Here is a 9,020-nt window from a genome sequence, read left to right on the forward strand (position 1 = left end):
AAGGGGGGCTCTATATCTGTTTGCCGAGTGAATCTAATGACCCTAACTTGTTAGACGAACCTTTGAAAGGCTTCATAGTGAACCCTGCCGCCTTCCTTGGAAGTGGGTCAAGAGATTAGCTACCTCGGGCGAAAGGGTAAATCACGACTCACAGTGAAAGTGTATAACCTCTGCAGAGTGTAAAACTAATATATCAGTCATGCTCACGGCCACGAGCGGCCTTGGAACATTTACGGAATAGAAGATGAACACTAATGATACCGATGATAAAGATGCTCACTAATGATTACTGTTTATGATATTCATTATTCATGTTTACCTGATCATGTGTTTATATGGGCTTGTGTTAAACTTGTTGCTACTCAATTGCTAAAATCATGACTTATTAAAAGCTAATCGCAGTGAACCAGTGTCAGCCTTTTGAGCCTCATGAACCCCATGTTATATTTGTTGAGTATGACATGTACTTACGCTTGCTTTATTTTACACATACTTGGAAAAATCCCGGATGGGTACCAAATTGCTAGAGTTTGGAGGAATTAGGCTTGTGATCAACCAGTCAGTTGTCCCTGTGGAATTGGAGTTTTCACTCGAAGATCGGAGTTGTCTTTCCACTGTCTATACTCCAAGGTTATACTCTCTATACTAAGTACGTTATGTAATTGAGCATTGTCTATTGATATTACCCTTATTTGTAGCTATATGTGAGATTTGACTTCCTGGGCTCACATATGGTGTGTATCTGGTTTTGTTCTTAAAACCGGGTGCTACAGCCACGGGCACGGGAGCAGGCCTACAGGCCGGAAGCGGAGAAGGGAAAGAGAGGAGACCAAGCAGCTTGGGCCGGCAGGAGAAAAAAAAACTGAGAGAGAGAGGGAGAGCTTTGTTCATTTTTTTTCCAAATCCCTTTTTTTCTTATTTCAAATCCAATTCAAATATGAATCAAACCAAATTTGAATGGAGTTTCAAATACTCTTTTTAACTTAATAAGAAATTTTGGTAAGTTCTCAAAAACAAATTTTACCACTTTTAAATCCTCTTATTTTGTAATTCTCTTTTCCTTCTTTTCTTTTACTTCAAAGTCGTTTTTAATTTCATTTGTAAAAGCAATTTAACCTATTTGAAATTTTCAATCAAAACCACTCAACCAAATAAATCAAATGCAAAGGCATGTATGCTCAAACATGTTGCTAAACCTTATGATGAATTTTAATTTAATGAAAATTTTATTTTCCTATATTTTATGAGCACAGAATTCAGAAATAAATCATTTTATTCCTATTTTCAAAAGAGGTAAATTTTGGGGTGTTACAATTCTACCCCCCTTAAGATGAATCTCGTCCCCGAGATTCGGACGACGTCGACCAGGAGATAGGAATACTCCGTCTTTGGATTATTCTTTACTTCCTCGCGCAATTCCATCTTCTCGATAAGGATCCCACTTTACTTTGCCTACCTATTAACCTTACTCCAAATACCTTATCAAACTAATTCCAAGATTCTAACAGGTACTCCAAACAACTCTCAGGTATCTCCAATCACTAGGCCACTTTTCCTTTTTAGTCCATACTATCAAAACATTCACCTTCCAACGAAGCCTGACGAATCTCCTGGTCAGAAGGAAATCCTACTACCAATCTTCAAAACATTAGTGATTTCGGTTAAGTTGCTCAAACTTGGAATACAATTCTTAGTTCTTGGTGTCACCCGAACCTTCTTAGCATGATTCTCCGTTGCTAAGGGCATCGGCTGCGACTTTTGCTTCTCCAAGTGATAGCACTTTTCCAAGTCATAATCAATTTCATTCCAACGAGGTTATCACAAGCTCAAGACCAACTTAGTGAGGATGTCCTGTAGATTCTTGTGATCCTCCTAGATGTCACTTTTACTTCTAAAAAGACAGCACTTTCATGCTCCACAATGGATAACTCCATATGCATGTTAGGTAGTTCAACTCACGCTTCCTTAGTTGACTTAGTGAACAAGCCACTAATTTTCTTTCCGTATAAGCACACATTCCACATCTTGACAAGGCGCATCATTATAGATACGAAGCTCTCATTTGGATCTGGCAAAACTAATACATAGGTTTTACTTCAACATTTTCTTGAATTCCTTCAAACACTTAACTGAGGTCTTAAAAACTTCTCCAGTAGCTCTATCAATATCTTGATGATCTTGGTTAAACTTTCCTTTAACCTTTAATCAAACCTCATTGAGACTCTAAACTTCTTTCACATCTTTGGGTACCACCACGCTTCCGCTGCGCAAACTAGAACGTAGGATACTTCACCTTACAAATTCTTCAACTTGGCTACCCCCCTTAAGAAAAGATAAAGTAGGGGACACCAAGCATAGCTTGCACATTCTTCTAGATGAGCTAACTAGTATCAAGATGTTCTGACATCCCAATGATACTCTTGTGTATGGGCAAGAACAAGAAACCTGAAATTCCTGGCGAGATGAAAAACAGCAGCGCAGTAAAATAACTGTAACTCTCATTCTGTGAATCCAATGAAGTTGTAGCTTATACCGTTGGAAAGCTAATAAAATTTCCCACAAGTTCCTTATAGAACACTTCTCCAAATTCTGTAGTTAACTTGGTCAAAAACAGTGCACAACAGAAACTACTCCAGATTCCAAACAGCACAGATGCATCGCCTTGTGATTTTCGTATCTCCGTAACCAAAATAGTTATCAGGCTGATTCTTGCGCTCAGAGAAAGATATGGAAGTGTACTATTGTCCAGAATTTGTCCATAATTTTAGGTCATCCAAGATTAGAGATATAAGTCAAAGAGTGCAGACTGCTTTGAAAGGACAGGACAGGGAGAACAGAAGAAAACCATAACCTAACTATTTATTGCACTAATCCTTATACCTTAGGCCGGTAAACTAAATGAAATTGTGGGAACACCCAACAAGATCATTGGAATCATTACAAAGATTCAAAACAATCATAAGCATAATGATAATTCAACAAGCAATAAAGATGCACAATTCAATCATTGATTCAGCGTGCGATACTATCGTCCTTGTTGTATTAGGGGTAACAATCCTAAGACTTATCTTCAGATTACGCAAGAATGTGATGAGAGATAGTTCTAAAAGCATATCAAACCAAGGAGTGAAGATGAGAACCAAGACTTTAAAATAAGCATCAAGGAGGAGATAAATATCAAGGATAGATATATAGTAGAGAAGAAAATATCAAGATTTATAGAACAAGGATTTTATAGCAATTTCAAAACCTTAAGACGGCCAATTTCTAACTAGACTTGCGTTCTACAGTCAGCATTGCTCTGATACCACTTTGTAACACCCGATTTTAAGAATAAAACCAGATACACACCATATGTGAGCCCAGGAAGTCAAATCTCACATATAGCTACAAATAAGGGTAATATCAATAGACAATACTTAAATACATAATGTATTAGTATAAAGAATATAACCTCAGAGTATAGACAGCGGAAAGACAACTCCGATCATCAGGCGAAGACTCCAATCCACAGGGACAACTGACTGGTTGATCACAAGCCTAATTCCTCCAAACCCAAGCAATCTGGTACCCATCCGGGATTTTTCCAAAGATTTAAAAAGTAAAGCAAGCATAAGTACATGTCGTACTCAACAAATATAACATGGGGTTCATGAGGCTCGAAAGGCTGACACTGGCTAACTGCGATTGGCTTTTAATGAATCATCTTTTAGCAATTGGGAGTAGCAACAAGTTTATCTTAAGCCCATAAACACATGATCAGGTAAACATGAATAATGAATAGCATAAACAGTCATCATTAGTGAGCAATTTCATCACCATTATCATCTGTGTTCATCATCTATTCCGTAAGGGTTCCAAGGCCGCTCGTGACCGTGAGCACGGCTGATATACCAGTTTTACACTCTGCAGAGGTTGTACACTTTCACTGTGAGTCATGATTTACCCTTTTGCCCGAGGTGATCACCCTCTTAACCCACTACTAAGGAAGGTCGGCAGGGTTCACTACGAAGCCTTTCAAAGGTTCGTCTAACAAGTTAGGGCCATTAGATTCACTCGGCAAACAGATGTAGAGCCCCCCTTCCCGATGGCACATTGACACGCAGCCTATACACATGGGGATAGAGGCCGCACTATACCCGATTCGGCAAGCCATTCTTACACCAATAAAGGTAACCACTAACAAGCTAGAAAAGGTCCTCATACTGAGCTAAAGCCAGAGCCATGTAGCCCTCACAGCTGTACTGTAAGTCCCGGGTGATCACTTATAGATAAGTCCTTAGGGAGAGGAATCTAGAGCACCATAAAAACAGCCCAATGCTCTAGCCCCCTGATTCCATGTTGCTAAAAAGCATCTTTTAGTGTTTATTGCATATACCATTAGTCAAGTTACAAGATCATGGTTGTAGTTTGAGCACTAGCAAAGCTACCCAATGTAATAACCCAAAGGTATCAAGGTACAAGTCCAAAAGACTAGGATATCCTTAGTGGTAGTCAAGGTTGACACATGCAATATGTATTAAGTGATTAAAGGTGTATAGGACAACAAGAAAGATCACATACTATACTTGCCTTAAAACACTGATCCTTCGGTAAGCTTTAATCTTCAACGTTCTTTTTCTTCTTGATCACCACGTATATCTCAATGACTGGACATAATCATAAAGCACCACACAAATATCCGTACAATCATACATGAAGCAACAATAGATCTAAATTAGAACAGTACACCAAACAGAAAATCAAGATGAAAAGTTTGTAAAACGAATCTATGTCTCACTACAAACACATAGACGCGAGAACACGCTAATCGAAGCTACGGTTGGAAAGATACAACTACCGAAAGATTTACTTTACACACGAAAAAGAAAACTATAGGCTTCATTTATTTAACTATATAAAAGCTTATATAAATTGGATTAAATCAAATTTAGATTTTAGTTATAAAACTAAAGTAAAACAAATCATATTTTATTTACAAAACCCTGTTACATAATTATTCATCAAGATATGATTTAAACCATGAAATTTTAGAAATAGTCATATGGTAACCCCTGTTGCCAACATGTAGACCTCGTCGCTATGAATCTAACGCAACTTGAATGGGTCAAAACGGATCTAAAACGCAGAAGATATGAAATAAACAAGATTTCCTTTGACAAAATAATAGATTAAATCTAATCATGAATTTTAAAAGTTGAAAGCACATCTAACAGTAGTATGAACATGTAAATTATGAAATTACGAACCTAACGCAATTTGAACGGGTCAAATCGGAGTTAAAACGGAGAAGTTTTGGCTAAAACAAAATCAGTGGCAATTCTGTAAATAGTTGAAAACTTATTTTTGATCTAAACCGACGAAACTACGCTTTTAAAAGTAGAAAACGTAAACTGTGAAGTACGCCATGGACCGCGGGTTCTAATTGGAAGAAACCGAGGGACTCTTTTGCAATTAGCACAGCGAAGGGGTATCTTCTGTTATCGGTCGTTGGATCAAAATCGGACGGCCAGGATTTGATAGGTGGTGGAAGAGGGAGGAGACTGTTGTTGGCGTTGTCAGGGACGGCAGCGGCACCATGGTCGGTGAATGAAGCTCGGCGGCGGAACTCCAAAACAGCTTACAGGGCCCGATTTTCGACGGAGAAGACACGGGAGGAGCTAGGAGGTCGAGGCGAGCTTACCTAGAGCACTAGTGGGGACCTCCAAGCACCGGAGATGGCTCGCAGCTTGGTGAAGCAGACGGCAGGCGGCGGCGCTCGGTTGCGGTGCGGCTACGGCGCTCGGGCGATGGTGGCTGTGAATCTAGAGCAAGGGATTGGAAGAGGAGGGCACGTCATCCACTATTTATGTCCCTGGAACCTTGGGAGGCACGGCAAGTGGCGGGAGGCGTGAGCGGGGTGGACACGGCCGGCGGCTCGGAGTCCAGCACGGCTACGCGCAAGGAGGAAGACACCCTGGCGAGCGGGCCCAGTCGTCAGCGACAGAGGAAGAATGGAGAGCAGCCGGCGTCAGCGCGGATTGGGCTGGCGCACAGGGTGGGCCGCGGGCAGCGCTGCTGGGCCACACGGAGCTAGAGGCGGGAGCGGGCTGTAGCTTGGGCTTGCTTGCCAGGCCACGCGGGCGGGATTGGGCCATGGGCACGGGAGCAGGCCTACAGGCCGGAAGCGGAGAAGGGAAAGAGAGGAGACTAAGCAGCTTGGGCCAGCGGGAGAAAAAAAAACTGAGAGAGAGAGGGAGAGCTTTGTTCATTTTTTTTCCAAATCCTTTTTTTTTCTTATTTCAAATCCAATTCAAATATGAATCAAACCAAATTTGAATGGAGTTTCAAATACTCTTTTTAACTTAATAAGAAATTTTGGTAAGTTCTCAAAAACAACACTTTTAAATCCTCTTATTTTGTAATTCTCTTTTCCTTCTTTTCTTTTACTTCAAAGCCATTTTTAATTTCATTTGTAAAAGCAATTTAACCTATTTGAAATTTTCAATCAAAACCACTCAACCAAATAAATCAAATGCAAAGGCATGTATGCTCAAACATGTTGCTAAACCTTATGATGAATTTTAATTTAATGAAAATTTTTATTTTTCTATATTTTATGAGCACAAAATTCAGAAATAAATCATTTTATTCCTATTTTCAAAAGAGGCAAATTTTGGGGTGTTACATTATATAAATGAACTGGTCTTCTATTCATGTTAGTAGGAATAGAAGGCGTCAGGAAAGAGGAAACAGCCAAAGGGCCTCTAGTCCAGTTGGTCAAAGTATCTCGGCGGCACTCCTCAGTTCCTGGGTTCGACTCCCCGTGTGAGCGAATTTCAGGCTGAGGTTAAAAAAAATCCCTCGTTCTTTCCATATCCAAAGCACTAGGGGGCACGGGCCCAATTCTCACTTGGGTGACGAAAAGCCACCGTGGAAGGGTGGGGCGGGGGTTCGAGGGTTTTCTCAGCGGCCAGTCTTAACCCCTTCAGGTCGAGTTTTTAGGAAAGAGGAAACACCACTAGTAGAGAACAGACCTTTGATCCTCGGCCAAAATGGATCAAAGAAGTACGGAGAAACCCGGAGAAACCGTACTTCTTCGTAGCTCCAGATATTCTAAGAAAAAAGGTGACTTCTTACCAGCAACAACAGCGGAAATCTCGTAAGCCGTCCAAATCAACGTTATCGGACTATGACCGCACTCTCACCAAGTCAATTGAGGCGGCACAGAAAAAGAAGCGGGCAGGAAAAGGAGTTGCCCAACTCGGACAACAAGCGCACCAATCAATCCCCCGCTAGTTGTTGGTAATGAATATGGTTCGAATTTAGGATTAATGCATCAGGCAAACATACCTCCGGATGTCGATTTGGATCACCTTGGTGAATTTCTTGATGAGACTGGTCTCGACCTTTACCAGATGTTTGGTGATGGAAACATTGAGAGTGCGGCGGAGGTTGATATTTGGAAGAAAAAATTTGTACTAGGCCAGAGTCTATACAACCCTCAAGCCTTATCTGATCTGGGGACGCAAATGTACATGCTAAACAAGTGGTACATGCAGGCGTCTACCAGTGGAGACTTCTGCGTTGGTGTCAGAATTAGAGACGAACATTGGTTCCATGGCGATGATGTTATGTATGTTGACTTTGCAGAATTTCATCAACTATGCCACCTGACCTCTCTGGACAAAGTTATCATTAGCTGCTATTGCCTGTAAGTAATAATTCTTTCGATCTATTATTAAACTCATCATATGTGTGTATATGCATATAAATTATCCTAACAAGTACTATATATATGCAGATTTACAATGACAGAGCTCAGAAAGGAAGGCTGCAATGAAATTGGTTTTGTTGATCCCCATATAGTATTCAAAGACCCAATTACTCCAAAGACTAATTGGAAGTCTGAGTCAGAGAGTAACCTCATGAACTTCTTAGTGAACCAACGCCACAAGAAGGATATACTCTTTCCCTATAACTTCAAGTGAGTGTTAATCATGTCGATCATATCCTTAATGGCTCATATGTTGATTCTAGTTAATTAATGAGTGTTATGCGTTATATCCTATAAACACATGCAGCAATCACTGGATATTGATGGACATCGATCTGGTGAAAAGTCACTTGATAATCTATGACTCGATGAGAAAACCACAACAAGACTACTAAGATATGATAGATATTATCCAGAGGTAATTTCGGGATCTCTAGCAACTATATATACACACAAACATGATGATTAACTATATCTGATGACGTGGCAAATTTTTTATTGGGCAGTGTTTGGAAAACCTTTATTGAGAAGCAACACATGGAAAAATGCAAAGCGCCACTGAATGTAATCCCTTTGAAAGTAAGTCCCCTGAATCGCATCATCTTTATTAATTAAACATATAGCTTTCACCGGATCACCAGATTGGATGACAAATCTTTTTCTCGTAAAGTGGTGTCTGAGGCAGGAACAGGGGAACAACTACTGTGGTTACTATGTTTGCAAGTTTATCAAGGTGCTCTCCCAAAGAACTCCTACAGAGAGACTCAAAGTACGTTAAAAATACACTATATATTCATTTAATTATTATTATTGATTGTGTTACTATGTCTTTATATATATATATGTACATATATTAATTTATTTTCCTTTAATTCAAACCTGTAGACTCGATGGTTGGAGGAAAAGGTCATACGGCAAGACCAAATCAAAGCAATTCAAGAGTCTATAGCTGGATTTTTTAATGAGCAGGTCATCGATTCCAAGGGCGAGTTCTACTTCGACCCAACACTACCATTGAAGCCAAGCTAGAGGATGAGAGGAAACTTGTTATGTCACAACAACTGTAATGCAATCTTTTGTAATATATGCACATGAAATAATATAATGTAAAATACACATATGCATGCATGCATGTAAATATATATATATATATATATATATATATATATATATATATATATATATATATATATATATATTTCTATGCTTGAATTGTGTGATTTAGTACGTTCATTGTGCTTGAACCGAAACATACTATACGCGC

The sequence above is a fragment of the Miscanthus floridulus genome, chromosome 19, assembly GCF_019320115.1.
Source record: "Miscanthus floridulus cultivar M001 chromosome 19, ASM1932011v1, whole genome shotgun sequence".
NCBI classification, from domain to species: domain Eukaryota; kingdom Viridiplantae; phylum Streptophyta; class Magnoliopsida; order Poales; family Poaceae; genus Miscanthus; species Miscanthus floridulus.